Source organism: Schistocerca nitens, chromosome 8 (genome assembly GCF_023898315.1).
Source record: "Schistocerca nitens isolate TAMUIC-IGC-003100 chromosome 8, iqSchNite1.1, whole genome shotgun sequence".
NCBI lineage: Eukaryota > Metazoa > Arthropoda > Insecta > Orthoptera > Acrididae > Schistocerca > Schistocerca nitens.
This window is the reverse complement of record NC_064621.1, coordinates 221,949,395-221,964,724: the sequence shown is the minus strand read 5'-3', so window position 1 is coordinate 221,964,724 and position 15,330 is coordinate 221,949,395. Positions and strand designations below refer to the sequence as shown.

The following is a 15,330-nucleotide window of genomic DNA, read 5'->3' as shown; positions in this document are numbered from 1 at the left end:
TTACCTGACACAGACTGTCCTTGCATGCAGTTCCTTTGGCAACATTTGGTCGGAAACTGCTTGAGATGGGCTTGTAATTACTGAAATCAGCAATTCCTGTTACGCTTGAAACCGAATGACATTGATAAGGCATGACACTTGTCTCTGGTTTGGATCCTTTTACGGTCAGTATTACACTGTTCATTCACATTAATGTGACCACCTGTCAGAAGAGAGTCAAAGAGGTTCTGGAAGGGACCAACAGCGCTGTGAAGCCATGCTGACTCAAGTGCCACAGACAGCTGCGCTAAATCGCTCAGTTGAGTATCGATGGCGCGAACAGCGAGATCGAGACGGTCCCACAAAATCTCGATTGGGTTTAAATCCGGGAAGTTTGGTGGCTAGGGGAGCACAGGAAAATCATCATGGTGCTTTTCGATCGACACATGTACACTGTGTGACAAGTTGCATTGCCCTGCTGGTAGATGCCATCGTGCGGGAAAGAAAAACAAACTGCATATATGTGTGGACATGGTACTCAAGGTTCGATGTATAATTGTGTTGAACCATTGTACATTCTAGAATGACGAGATCACACAGGGAATGCCATGAAAACATTCTCCAAGCCATAACGCTCCCTCGTCTAGTATGGACCTTCCGATGATTGCTGCAGGGTGTTTTCTTTCAGTCCAATGGAGCATAAAACGTGATTCATTGTTTGATTGTTTGTTTTATTTGGCCTCCAGAGATTGTACTCTGTTTAACCATCGAGAACACATGTATACATGGACTACATAACTCTACAAGCGAAACACTCGCTGAGCGCCGCCACGGGATGTAAACAAAGCCGCAACCGCTCCGCTGCTCCGCGCGATGTTCGCGGATACGCTGTCCGAATGCGTCTGGATGTGCTCCCCTAGCCTACCTCGAAATGCGCCTGCCAGGTACGATCACCTTCGCTTCGGCCGCTGCCGACAGGCGAGAAGCCGACACAGCGCGGCGTCGGGGCGCTCGCTTGCGCGGTGGTGGTGTAATGGTCAGCATAGTTGCCTTCCAAGCAGTTGATCCGGGTTCGATTCCCGGCCACCGTAACAGGCTTTTTAATTTCGCGTTTATGAGTACTTTCGCCACGCGCCCTTAAATTAATGTTTTTTTCCCCTCTTACTCGCTGCAGACCAGCCTAAAGTGTGTCTCGACTGTCTCGACTTGCTCTACAAGGAAAATACAAAATACAGAAATGAAAGCACAAACCGTCAACTTTTTCCACAGCAAATGTTTAACAAATAGAACGATAAGAAGCGACCTTAACCAGAGATAAGTTCAAAAAGTACTTCGTTTCTGATTATGGTTCGGTAAGTTGTCCTTGGCAATGGCTCTCCATTTGAAAGGGTAGAGTTGCTCCGTGACACGTCCAGTGTTATTTATTTAATAGGCGAATTCGTTATAACCGACTGTTTTAAGTTCAATATAACCTAGTTTCAGTTTCAATTTCGGGTATCATTTTTAGTTATAAATGCATATAACTTAATTCATATAATAAATATCTGTTATATTTATTATTTGATATTGATTGATAATTTTTTCCTATCGATATTAAATATAACGCATATTGAACTATTATAATTTGTAAAAAAAGAACAAACTAATAAAACATGTGGAAAAATAACTGTTTTCACTAGTCTGGAATGCTGAGTTTTTTCTCCTATTTCGTCTCAAGCCTATGTCCTTCAATGCTGGTTACGATATTCCCGGTTTGTAGGGTCATACCGCACCGGATCTGACCGAACGGACTCAGTCAACATCTCCATCTTCAAATAATAACTGGAAAGGTACAGGAACCACTTGACTCTTCTGACGCCTTCCTACTACTTATGAAAAATCTACATCTTTTGATATTCTTCCCACGCTTCATAAGGCGTGTTGCGTCAGATTGCGTCATATAACGCATTCCCACGTCACGTCAGCTCAATATAAACATATGCGCACAAAACTCTGTATTGCATTTTTATATCACGCCCATTATGACGTGAGCTCACGTGTTCCCACGTCACATCAGAGTAGTCTGTATTCACCTTTAGTCTACTATGGGGACAGAACTCAAGTGTGTTCAGAGCAGTTCTAAGTCGTTTAGAAAGATATTTTGAGAAGATTATCGGTTGTAGAAAATGATTATTTTGCCGATTTTGGTAGAGTTTGGACTCGCCAGGTATGGGAAAAGTTTCGATTTATTAAAGTGTGCGATGAGTTTCTCTTAGTTGTGATTTATGGTGCGTTGTGCCGCTTAATAGCCACGCGATGGTAGGCGAACCGTGTTTCAATATTTTTCGTGAGATTTTCCGTTGGATGGTGTGTGTGAAGAGACGTGTTCACGCCAAGTCGTTTACTTATTTTGTGGTTGAGGATTAAAGCACGTACTAAGGGGTAGTAGCGTTGCATTGTATAATTGTGGTTGTATAGCTGTACGCAAGCACCGAGGAATAGTGACTTAGTGATATGTGGTTGGGATTTATTGTGTGACTTCAGCGTGAGCGTCGTAATACAGTAAATTCCGGAAATCTCGTTGGATGCACTGAATGTGTAGTCGACATTAAAGTGAACGATTGTCCTGCGTAGTAGTTATTTATTGAGACACAGTCGGAATTTTATTGAGAATTTGATAGCTTTTCCCCTTGTCCCTAAACGAAAAATCAAGAACCATTTATTAAAGAACACGCTAGTTCTCTCTGAAAGAGGTCAACGAGTGCTGTGTTTCGAGTTATAAATATTAGTGGGTCGCGGAAGTCAACGCCTGAAGTGATTGACCTTTGTCTGATTATCTGAAGTTCATACAGCTGAAAAGTGGCGGTGACATTCAGGTGTTTTTTCTTTTTTTTTTTATTACATTTCCGCTTAGTGGGGTTTTGAATAGAGAACCGGCACTCGTAAAATAAAACGCTGACTTGTACCTGTAAATGTCCGCCTCCGGTAGCTGAGTGGTCAGCGCGACAGAATGTCAATCCGAAGGGCCTGGGTTCGATTCCCGACTGGGTCAGAGAATTTCTCCGCTCAGGGACTGGGTGTTGTGTTGTTTTCATCATCATTTCATCCCCATCGACGCGCAAGTCGCCGAAGTGGCGTCAAATCGAAAGACTTGCACCCGGCTAACGGTCTACCCGACGGGAGGCCCTAGGCACACGACATAATATACCTGTAAATGATTTAATTTCAGAAAAAAAACGGCTTTAAACTGAAAAAGTCAGTACCCGACTTTTCCTTTATCTCCTAACCATTACAAGAAAAAAATAATCAAAGACTTATTCGAAAGCAGAGTAATATCTTGAATATATATGTTTTCGGAATAAAGTAAATCCAAAGGGCAATGAAGTAAAAGACTTGAATACTGGTAACAACAAAGTTCACATAAATTAAAGAGAAGGAATAGTATTTCTCAGTGAACGACTTCCAACGAAAAGAAAGATAATTAATCTTTATACAGGGAAAGCAAGTTTGCGTATTACTGAATAGTCATTAATTATAAATGAAAATTTATTACATTTAATTCTGACAGGCAGAGATTAACAAAACAGTTTATTATGATAAAATTTCAGTAGTCAAGAATATTGTTGTAAAAGGGTGCTACTTACGGAAGTTATCGTTGAGTGACAACGAGAGATAAACAGTGCAAAATCATATCTTTGCCTTGTGAACGTACCCTCTGCTTTGTGTCAAAATTTATAACGTTCACACTGATCGAGTGTATATACGATTATTCGTTGAAAGTTTAAAAGAGAAGCAACTTCAACAGGGAACGGATCTATATGAATTATTCGTCAGTTGTATACGAAACCGTTTCTGGTACCTACGTTGTTGAGAAAGTGTTTAGTTGTGTTGTCAGAGTACACAGAATAAGCTTCACGGTATGTTGCTGTTTTTGATAACACTCATCTCTACTCACCATAGAAAATATGTGTGTGAATTCTTACGGGACTTAACTGCTAAGGTCATCAGTCCCTAAGCTTACACACTACTTAACCTAAATTATCCTAAGGACAAACACACACACCCATGCCCGAGCGAGGACTCGAACGTCCGCCGGGACCAGCCGCACAGTCCATGACTGCCGCGCCTTAGACCTACTCACCATAGACTCTCACGTTTGTTATTTTTCTGGAGATTGGTGCTAGCTTTGGTGGTAGTTTATCTTTCGAACCCAGTAAACCCTGATAGATACAGAGAGCAAACACGGATCCCATTATCCCACGAAGAATGTTAATGAGTCCAGCCCTTCGAAGATAGTGGTGTCGTAGCGAGCTGTAGTGTGATTTAGAGCATGAGAAGCTGAATATTAAATCTTACGTGACGTCGTCTTAGTACAGACGATTATTTCTAGTCGTTGAATGTAGGCAACGTCTTGTCAGGGCAACTTATTGTAGTCTTACGAGAATGAGCTACATTGCCTGACTTGCTTTCCACCTACGTACTGCAGTGCTGTTAGAGCCTGTTCATACAGTATGTCTCCTAAGTGTTACAGGTATCTAAAAGGTGTTGCAGTACACATTCCCTAATACCAGCAGTGGACGCGTCCCGAGTACGGTGCGCTACCAGGCCTGTTGTTCGCATCTGAAGTTCTCATATCCTCCTGGTAAGTGCATTTCATACCAGAAACAGCGGTCTCTCATTTGTGCAACTTATTTACTACGAGTGGCGATCCGTAAGCACCAACAAATATTCGCTGTTCGTGAAGATCTTGCTTCCGTGGGGATCCACAGCATCTAATCGTTTAATAAAAGAATACATTGTCCGTTGTAGGCTGTATTGGGCTTTATTAAAATCGTGCTATTAGTTAATTTCGACCACGAGCCATTATCGAGCACCTGGAATAAGCCAGCGTGGAAAAGCATGTCTGCATCGATTGTCATGTATAAATGAAACAGTCCATAACTAACATTAACGTGACCAGATTTACAGTGCAATAACATTACTTACATTTGCTATGCCATGTATTGCACATCGTGCTCATCACATTCTTTTATGTCACAAACATTCAATCAGAAGTCGTACTCCATCATACACTAATTGCTGCAGTCTGACAATCAAAACAGCTGTTATGACGTTGTCGAAGATGCACTTGCTTCCAAACATTGTAAACCTATTGATAGCTATGTGCAATTACACATGTACCAGACTTAGTTGAAATATCAGTACATTAAAATCATTAATGACAGTATAAATATGACGAAATAACGACAGAGAAATAATCTACCTGTTACTAGGGTGCCAGACTTAACGAAGATATTGTAATGTAGGTCGTCAGTAACTTAAGGTTAAGTATGGATGTACAGAGATCAGCTTAGTGCCATGTTGTACAGATGAATGTTTCATAAAAATACAGATGTCAAAAATATTTTAAGTTTACATTATCCGTGATAGATCAATGGAACCAGATGACAATTTATGACAGGCAAATCTGTGTCTATACGTATGCCTTTTATTACACCAAGATAGGTTGGAAGTGATAACAAGAATCGATAAAGATATAGGTCTGTGAGTACATTTAAAATTCATTGCTACAATATTGCACACACAAAAATGAGGAAAATTCCTTCTCAAAACCATGTATATGTACCTAACATTAAGCGAAAACATAGCACAAACTACATTACTCAAAGAAACACGAATGATTCCAAGCAGCAATGGCCGGAAAATACAGGTTAAATAATTCCAAGACATGCACCGAATAAAAGTATGAGCTACTATAAACATTACTGTAGGTCATCAGTATGCGAAAATTACAGATAGATATCAACTTAATGACGTTTAATACAAAGGATTTTTTCATTTTTTAGGCAGATATTAAAAGAGAAAGGCCACAAAAATACTCATTACTGGAGATAAACATGTGTCAAAATGCACAGCCCGAAAACATGTATACGCATCATATATGCAGAAAAGAACTTGGTAACAATACATTTTGAAGAAGAATGTAAGGTAATCAGGCAGCAAAGTTATAAAATACATGTACAGTTATTCAATGACATACATCAAGTAAGAACACTGGCAATGCAAACTACTCATTAAACGAAACAAGACATCAGATAACGTAACATTAAATGATTTTATAAAATATAAAGATGTCAAAAGATTTTAATAAAACACGATACAGCCTACAACGTACAATGTATTCTTTTATTATTCGGTTTTCGATGATATAATCATCAAAACTTGTCAGAGCGTAATATATGCTGGCAGCAAATAGCAATAAGAAAATGTGCAGCCGTTGTAACAAACCATTTTGTAGTGGAATGCAAATGTCATGTGTGTTTAAAAAGTAACGGAATTTATTTGAAGGAATTTTGCTTATTCGTCTACATCAGTGTCATGACCTTCAAATTACTCTCTACAAGATATTATATATCTACGCCAGAATGCCAGATCCGCAATAAAAATCCTTGTTCCATTTTTGGAATAGCAGTCCCTAGAGGGTCTCATATTATTGTTATTAATTTTAGGTACGCTTTACATAAGCTACTGAACATGATAGCAGAAGAGAATCCAGCCTACTCAGAGCTTATGTTTTTACAGCCCTTTCAAAGAAAGGAGACGTCTCAGAAGAGAATAGTTGCGATGAGGAAGAGGAAAATATTGACCATCTCTCTGACAAACAGTTCGCACCAGAAGCAGAAGGTAAAATTATGACTATAGTTAGCAGTAAAGTGAAAAAGGTTCACTGCAGAAAATTTACTTGGTACAAGTGAAGGTAGTGCAGCTCATGGAATACCCTTTGTAGAAAACAGTGATTTGGAAGAAACTGGTAATACTTCCACAAGACTCTCTTACTTGCAACAGAAATGGAAGGCAATAAAAAATAAGAAACGCTGTTTACAGGGGACATGGTTCTGTGCTGACCAAGGGAAGAAGCGGGCTCTGGAGTCATTAATTTCATAAAAAGGATTATAGCTTTTCTTTAATGAAGACAGCCAATACGCCATGAAAACTAAAAAACATGCAGCTAGACGCTACTGTCAATGAAGCTGAAAGTATTTTCTGCATTTCCATTTGTACCTGGTTATTCTCAGCTTCCGAGATTAAAGATGTATTGGGATAAGCGTGACGAGTGCCAGAACATCGCTGTTTCTAGTAATACGGCCTGCAACAGATCCATGTAAATTATGAGACACATTCACGTTTCAGGCAACGATAACTTGGATCTAGATAATACATTCTCTAAAGTTTGGCCTTTGTGGCAATCACTGAATGAAAAGTGCAAAGTTTTATCACGGGGACGTAAACTTATCAGCGTTTGTGGCAACTGTAACGTATTGACGAAGGAATGGAACAAAACAACACATGCATAGTAAGTCAAATAGATTCGGTTGTAAAGCCGGCTGTCTTTTTCCTGGTCTTGGATGTTTAGTGCAGTCTGTTCCTAATCAAGACGCAGAAACTGGCAATAGTATTCTAAGGCATAGTTATGGAGGAACCGCTGCCATAGATCTTCTCTATAAGGGAAAAACCAGTAACTGTAATTTCGTTTTGGACAACTTCCTAATTTCTATTATTTTATTGGAACGGCTGAAGAACTCTGGATAGAATGGCACCGGTACAGTAAAAATTGGTCAATTACATTACGTTTCTCTTTATAATTAATACATGGAAGAAGTAGATTGCCTGGATGAAAATGAAAAAGAATACATAATAAAAATTAGAGGCAAAAAGTGATGTCATGTCTGACGAATATGAAGACTGGGACAACATTACAGTTTTTTTTTTTGCCCCAAAATTCACGTAGAAGGAACGTAGTTTTAGCAAGTGCATTATCGTGGTATAAAAGCTATGAATCGTTTCCTCACAAAAGCAGACCTTTTTTCCGGATTGATTGATCACGTATGTAAGTAGTATTCTTATTGATAGCTCGACTTTCGGCAAGAAGAAACGTCCCACTAAAATCGATAAACATAGCAAGCACAATGCTCACATTTGACCCGCTTGTCGAACTTTTTTCGGTCTTGACGAAGCTAAATCCTTCTGCTGGGGCGACTGAACTTTGGTTTCGAAATCTTATCCGGAAACCCATGGTTATCACCTTTTATGGCCCGTTTCAATAACTACGCATCGTTGTTGACTTCATCTACCGACTTTTGAGCAGCGAACGTACTCTATTCTTTTTGAACAACTTTGACTGTCACACGTTTCGAATCCAAAACATCCAAAAAAATTTGTGGCACGGGTCGTTTTAATGCTAATATCGTCAGCGACTTCTCTGATTGTGATTCGTGGATCGTTCATAATAATTTTCTTTCATTTCACCGAGTGGGGATGAGCTAGGGCGCCCAGGATGGTCATCAACGTCTCCACCGCCTTTTTCAAAATCCTTTTACACTCATAAATCCTTGTTTTACTTATGGCAGAATCACCTAGAGCAATATTTAACATTTCTAAAACATTTTTGCAGTTTTTTTTCTTTCTTATAAAAAACTTTATTACAAATTCTGAGATCCATTTTAATACGAAATAAATAATCAATGATACTATGAAAACACATGCAATCTTTCGGCCAGCTGAAAACATAATATCCGATATGGCTAACACTGTAAACATGATATTTTTACCAACATACAAAACTGAAAAAAAATCTCGCCACTCCCACTAAAAATGCATAAAACTGTGCTGTCTGTTATAATGTTACATATTTTATTTTGCAACCAGTTTCGGTTCTGAACCATCATCAACGGCAGCTGTACATTTTACAAAAGTGGACAATGTGCCAACACCAAGGAGAAAAAACGTTAAATCGATCAAAAAACTCATGAAAATTATCTCACATCACACATGCTTTAAAGTAGTTACCACGCGAAGTCATAATTGCCAAAATAGTATAAAATAAAAAATTATAAAAACATAAAAATGTGATGGCACATTGACACAAGAAGTGGTGTACAGCAATACAAATCAAAGAACCTCAGAATCAAATTTGACTGTCTTGATCGCCGAATCCAGAGAAGCTGCTATTAACTAATTATGTGATGATCAGAGTACAAAAGTGAAGTTTTAACAGTTCTACACTTGACTGAGATCACATAAAACGCCAATAAAATAAAACATAAAGTAACAGATAAGCAAGAATGATGAATGTAAGAATATATATTAATACAAGTTAAATTTGACATTTTCCATTACTTTTTGAACACACTTCGTAGGTACATTCTTACTTGTTCACATAATCCATTGTGATCAATATGGTGTTACTACATGAGGAGGTTGATTTTTATTTTTTTATGTGGATGTGTGATCATACATTTACTGTATGTGTTAACATGACTTATGTGAACGTGCCAGTTGGGTATATGATGCTAAACAACTGTCCAGACATCTACGATCACGAAGGTATCAACTGCTGGGCTAAACGCTGAGCATCCCAACCAGAATCTCCACTGTCTTGAAGAAACAAAGGCCCGCAAAACTGCTGTGTAGATTATTGTGAAACAGCCTATCATCTGAAGAAGGCCAAGGTTGTAGATATCTTATTAATATTGTTTCTTAAGACTGAAAACCGGCATTCAGTGTAGTTTAGTTGTTATTTAGTGCACTTCTTGGTTGATGGAATAAACAAGAGAAAAATTACACTCAGAACATGTCTGAGTAATTTCGAGTACAATGTTTGTGCTTTTTAGCTCGAATGATATCTGATGTTACGTCAGTTTGCTGTGCGTAGATTATCATAAACTTACGTCGGCAGAAGAATAATTCGTTTATTTTCCGTAGAAGTGGTGCAAGTGACGTAGGTAAGAACTGTATTTTCTAATTCCATTGCTGGGTTTTTAATGCATTAATCCTGCTCAGTGGAATATATTACATAAATCTGATTGAAATAGTATTTATAAATGTGGTTTTACTGTTCCAGCATTATATTTTTTTAGAAGACATCCCCACCTTTGTCACTGATAAGTAATCTTACGAAGGTCAATAATTAAATGAATGCCGACTGTGAGGCCTTTAAGCGCTTGCTCTCGTTTGAAAAGCTTTTGACTGATTCACTTAAAATGTAATTAAAGTTGCGCACTGCGCAAAACGAATCTCAAATAAATTAGAAAAAATGTAAGTTACAAGCTTTCATATTACATCTGAAACGCTATTAAGTCAAATGTTTCACTAATTTACAGCATTAAGTTTTACCACTGTGTCATAAATTTGTAATAAATGACATTCGAAAGACGGCCATTTATGACTGTGAAAACATCCCATATTTTGAAACTTCCTGACAGGTTAAAACTGTGTGACGGACCGAGACTCGAACTCGGGACCTTTGTCGTTTGCGGGCAAGTGTTCTACCATCTGAGCTACCCAAGCACGACTCACGCTCCTTCCTCACAGCTTTACTTCTGCCAGTACCTCGTCTCCTACCTTCCAAACTTCACAGAAGCTCCCCTGCGAACCTTGCAGAACTAGCACTCCTGAAAGAAAGGATATTGCGGAGACATGGCTTAGCCACAGCCTGGCGGATGTTTCCAGAATGAGATTTTCACTCTGCAGCGGAGTGTGCGCTGATATGAAACTTCTTGGCGGATTAAAACTATGTGCCGGACCGAGACTCGAACTCGGGACCTTTGCCTTTCGAGGGCAAGGAAAGGCAGTGATAGTTCTGCAAGGGTCGCAGAAGAGCTTCTGTGAAGTTTGGAAGGTAGGAGACGAGGTACTACCGGAATTAGAGCTGTGTGGAGGAGTCGCGAGTCGTGCTTGGGTAGCTGTGATGGTAGAGCGCTTGCTTGCGAAAGGCAAAGTTCCCCAGTTCGAGTCTCGGTCCGGCACTGAGTTTTAATCTTCCAGGAAGTTTCATATCAGCGCAAGCTCCGCTCCAGAGTGAAAATCTCATTCTGAACCCATGTTTTGTCTGACAAAAATGCTGAATGTCGCTAACTACATTACAGTTTCAAAGTATGTATGGTTATGAAGCTTCTTCAACGAAATGTAATCAGAAATAAGAATATAACTTTCAGTACTCTGTACCACAGACATTAAAACTCAATTTATTTGTTATCGTATCTGCAAAAGTTACCAAAAAGCATTATTATTGTATTATTGTTATTATGTATAGTTTGTTAGTTGGTCCGGCGGTGGTTCGAGTCCTCCCTCGGGCATGGGTGTGTGTATTTATCCTTAGGATAATTTAGGTTTAGTGTGTAAGCTTAGGGACTGATGACCTTAGCAGTTAAGTCCCATAAGGTCCAAACACATTTGAACATTTGTTAGTTGGCTACCTAAGTGACGTAAACAATATTCAGTCATAGCCTAGTTTTGAATAACATGTGTAGATTGTACTTCGGTTTACTATCTTAATAACAATCAGCAATGATACTTCATGGCTTTTACTCAGCAGTGATCGAGACACATATATTATTAGTGAACTGAAGTTTCTCTAATGCGCGATTACTTTCCTTTTTTGTTAAGTATGACGTTATTGTAAATATCTATCACGATTATTCGAAAAGTTAATAAATATAAAACGTCGTTTCTTAATATGGCGTTTAGTACTTGTAGAGAAGTAAAAATATTGTCCGTGGGTTAAGTATAATCTTACACCTAACTGTAAAAGAGTTGAATTGTTGCTAGGTGATATAAATTTGTTTCTTTTCAGCACTAATCAGCCTGCTGTTATAACATTTCCACTAAATGAGACAAAGTTGAGGTGTTAACACAAAACACAACCCATAAAGAGGGAGGGCGGAATAATATGTTCTGCTGTAAAAACACTTTCGCTGGCGGAATATTAGCTACTACCTGTAGCATCAGACGAGGAAGAAAAAAAGTTAGCGCGTTCCATCCAATTATAATTCACGAGGGAGTATTTTGTTTCAGTATCGCTGGACGTATTTTCACACAGCTTTTGCTTAATTAAAACACGAGTTGTGAAAATACTGTAGCAATGATAACACAGAAACATAAACATGTTCGACTTGCTGTTAGTTTATTTACGAGATACAACGTGAAAAAATTCTTGTCTTCATTCTATCACGGAGTAATGGTATGAAATTTTGTAGTAAGAAAATAAACTACGTGATCAAAAGTATCCGGACACCCGCAAAAACATATGTTTTTCACATTAGGTGCATTATGCAGCCACCCACTGCGAGGTACTCCACACCAGCGACCTCAGTAGTCATCAGACATCGTGAGAGAGTAGAATGGGGCGTTCCGGGAACTCGTGGACTTCGAACGTGGTCAGGTGATTGGGTGTCACTTGCGTCATACGTCTGTACGCGAGATTTACACACTCCAAAACATCCCTAGGTCCACTGTTCCCGATGTGATAGTGAATTGGAAACGTGAAGGGACAGTACAGCACAAAACCGTGCAGGCCGACCTCGTCTGTTGACTGACAGAGACCGCCCACAGTTGAAGAGGGTCGTAATGTGTAATAGGCAAACATCTATCCAGACCATCACACAGGAATTGCAAACTGCATCAGGATCCACTGCAAGTACTATGACAGGCGGGAGATGAGAAAACTTGGATTTCACGGTCGAGCGGCTGCTCATAAGCCACTCATCACGCCGGTAAATGCCAAACGACGCTTCGCTAGATGTACGGAGCGTAAACGTTGGACGATTGAAGAGTTCGAAAACGTTGTGTGGAGTGACGAATAGCGGTACACTATGTGGCGATCCGATGGCACGGTTTGGGTATGGCGAATGGACGGTGAACGTCATCTGCCAGCGCGTGTAGTGCCAACAGTGGTTTTCATGGAGGGGGCTTGCACCCCTTATTGTTTTGCGTGGTACTATCACAACACAGGCATACATTGATGTTTTAAGCACCTTCTTGCTTCCCACTGTTGAACAGCAATTCGGGGATGGGGATTGCATCTTTCAACACGATCGAGCACCTGTTCATAATGCACTGCATGCATCGGAGAAGTTACACTACAATAACATCCCTGTAACGGACTGGCCTACGCAGAATCCTGACCTGAATACTATAGAACATCTTTCAGATGTTTTGGAACGCCGACTTTGTGCCCGGCCTCATCGACCGACATCGATACCTCTCCTCAGTGCAGCACTCCGTGAAGAATGGGCTGCTATTCCCCAAGAAACCTTTCAGCACCTGATTGAACGCATGCCTGCGAGAGTGGAAGCTGTCATCAAGGGTAAGGGTGGGTTATCTCGATATTGAATTCCAGCATCACCGATGGAGAGCACGACGAACTTGTAAGTTATTTTCAGGCAGGTGTCCGGATACGTTTGATCACGTAGTGTAGATGTGTCCAAGTTAACGCTGTCCCCTACGAACATAAAAACGATATGACGCAGGTGCAGAGTCTTTGCCGGTCATAAATTGGAGTTTATCAACCACAATATCTAAAAGACTGAGATTGGATTGCCTCGACAAACAGAATCTAATTTGCAATTCTGAATCGACATAGGCTTCGAAATAACAGGGTGTACGTCTCATTCTCGTATCTGTTTTCATTCTGCGAAATCTCATCATCATTGGCCGGTTTTAGAGTTATTTCTACCGCAAGGGACTCGTCAAATATATTCACCAGATAACGTCACTCACCCAGGTTGAAATCGGCCAATAGCTTATTCTGACTTTATACTACGATTAGGTTTTATTCTGCGCTGGTACAAGGCAGATCGCGTGCTTTTCCGAGAATAAGAGATAACTGGCTGTCATCACGAGTTCGTACAACCGACCCTAAGTGGTTCAGAGAGTAACCAGTAAATTCTCTAGTCTTAAAAAAAATCAAATTTTTATATATAAAACATCTTCAAAGGTCTGATTGCTTTGCAAATGAATTCACAAAGGCCGTCGGAAAAAAATCGCAACGCCAAAAAAGAATTAGTGAAGAGTAATGAAATTTCGATAACACATTTATCTAGGTAACGTATTCAAGTGATTAACATAGCAAGACCACACGTTAATGTTAGCGCGAGATACGCAATTCCAAATGTGAAATGCTGGTACACTAATAACCACGGTAACCGTCAGAACGTTGAATGCAAGCATGAAAACGTGCGTGTAATGTGTTGTACAGTTGCCCGTTGTATGTTCATGGGTTGGAGTTCCGTGCCTGTTGCAGTTGGTCGGGCAATACAGGGACGGTTAATGCTGTTTGTGGATGACGCTGGAGCTGTCGTCCGATGATGTCCCATACATGCTCGATTGGAGACAGATCTGGTGATGGAGTAGGCCAAGGCAATACGTCGACACTCCGTAGGGCATACTGGGTTACAAGAGCGGTATGTGGGTATGGCAGCACGGCAGGTCAAATCAACAGACTGACGTACAAGGTATAAACAAGGTATAACCGCGAGAGTGGTCTTCCTGTCGTACAAAATCGTATTTTAGACCATAATTTAAGAAGTAGGTTCAGTGTGTCTTGCACGCAGATAAATCGGATGCAGACCCTAAACTGGTCTCTTTCTAAGCAACAAACGGTCATCACGGCGCCGAGGCAGAACCATCTTTCATCAGGAAACACAACAGACCTCCACCCTGTTGTCCAGTGAGCTTGGCGCATGCGAAGTCGCAAGTGGCGGTGGTGTGCAGTCAGTGGAATGCACGATACAGGGGTCTAGCGCGGAGCTGTAACCGATCTGTGGCAGTTCGTCGTGTCACGGTGGTGTCGTCTGCTGCTCAGACTGCTGCTGCAGATTTATTACGATGGGCCAGAGCCATACGCCGAACACAATGGTCTCCCTTCTCGGTAGTTCCACGTGGCCGTCCGTAGCCCGCTCTTTTTTGCGACCTTACCTTCTCCAGACCACCGCTGCCAGCAGTCATGCACAAGCCTACATTCCTGTCAAGTCTTTCTCCAGTATCGCAGAAGGAACATCCAGCCTTTCGTAGCCTACTTACACGACCTCGTTCAGACTCAGTGAGCTGTTGATAAAGGCGTTTTTGTCGCCTTAAAGGAATTTTTGACTAACAGCAGCTCAGCACGTACAATCTCAAAAGGTCACTAAACGCCCATGATGGTAACAGTGTGTATTTCAAAGCAAACCTGATTTGCATCTTCATGGTTGCGCGACCAGCGGCTCTCTTGTACCACAGGCCTGAAACTGGAATGGACATCATTTTTCAGATGTAGAGAAACGAGTACCAGCTTTCGTTTGTGTCGCAGAACTCCTTCTAGGTGTTGCGATTTATTTTCCATCAGTGTGTTAAATATTTGACGACAAACATGTAAACGAGAAGAAGTTTAGTAAAGATTGGAAAACGCTTTGGGAGTAGCTAAGTGTTGTCATTATCAAGCGCTGGATGAGTATACTCTGAAATGATAATTAAATCAAGACCCCCATGCTGTCGACAGGCGTTGATGTACATCAACGGGGAGAGTTGAAAATGTGTGCCCCGACCGGGACTCGAACC

At 40.5% G+C, this 15,330-nt stretch overlaps 1 non-coding gene across 1 annotated transcript; it reads left to right on the top strand.

Moving 5' to 3' along the window:
• The first annotated feature begins 998 nt into the window (after positions 1-998).
• Positions 999-1,070, top strand: Trnag-ucc (transfer RNA glycine (anticodon UCC)). The gene has a single exon. It is a non-coding gene; the product is annotated as a tRNA-Gly (tRNA).
• Positions 1,071-15,330: the final 14,260 nt, after the last annotated feature.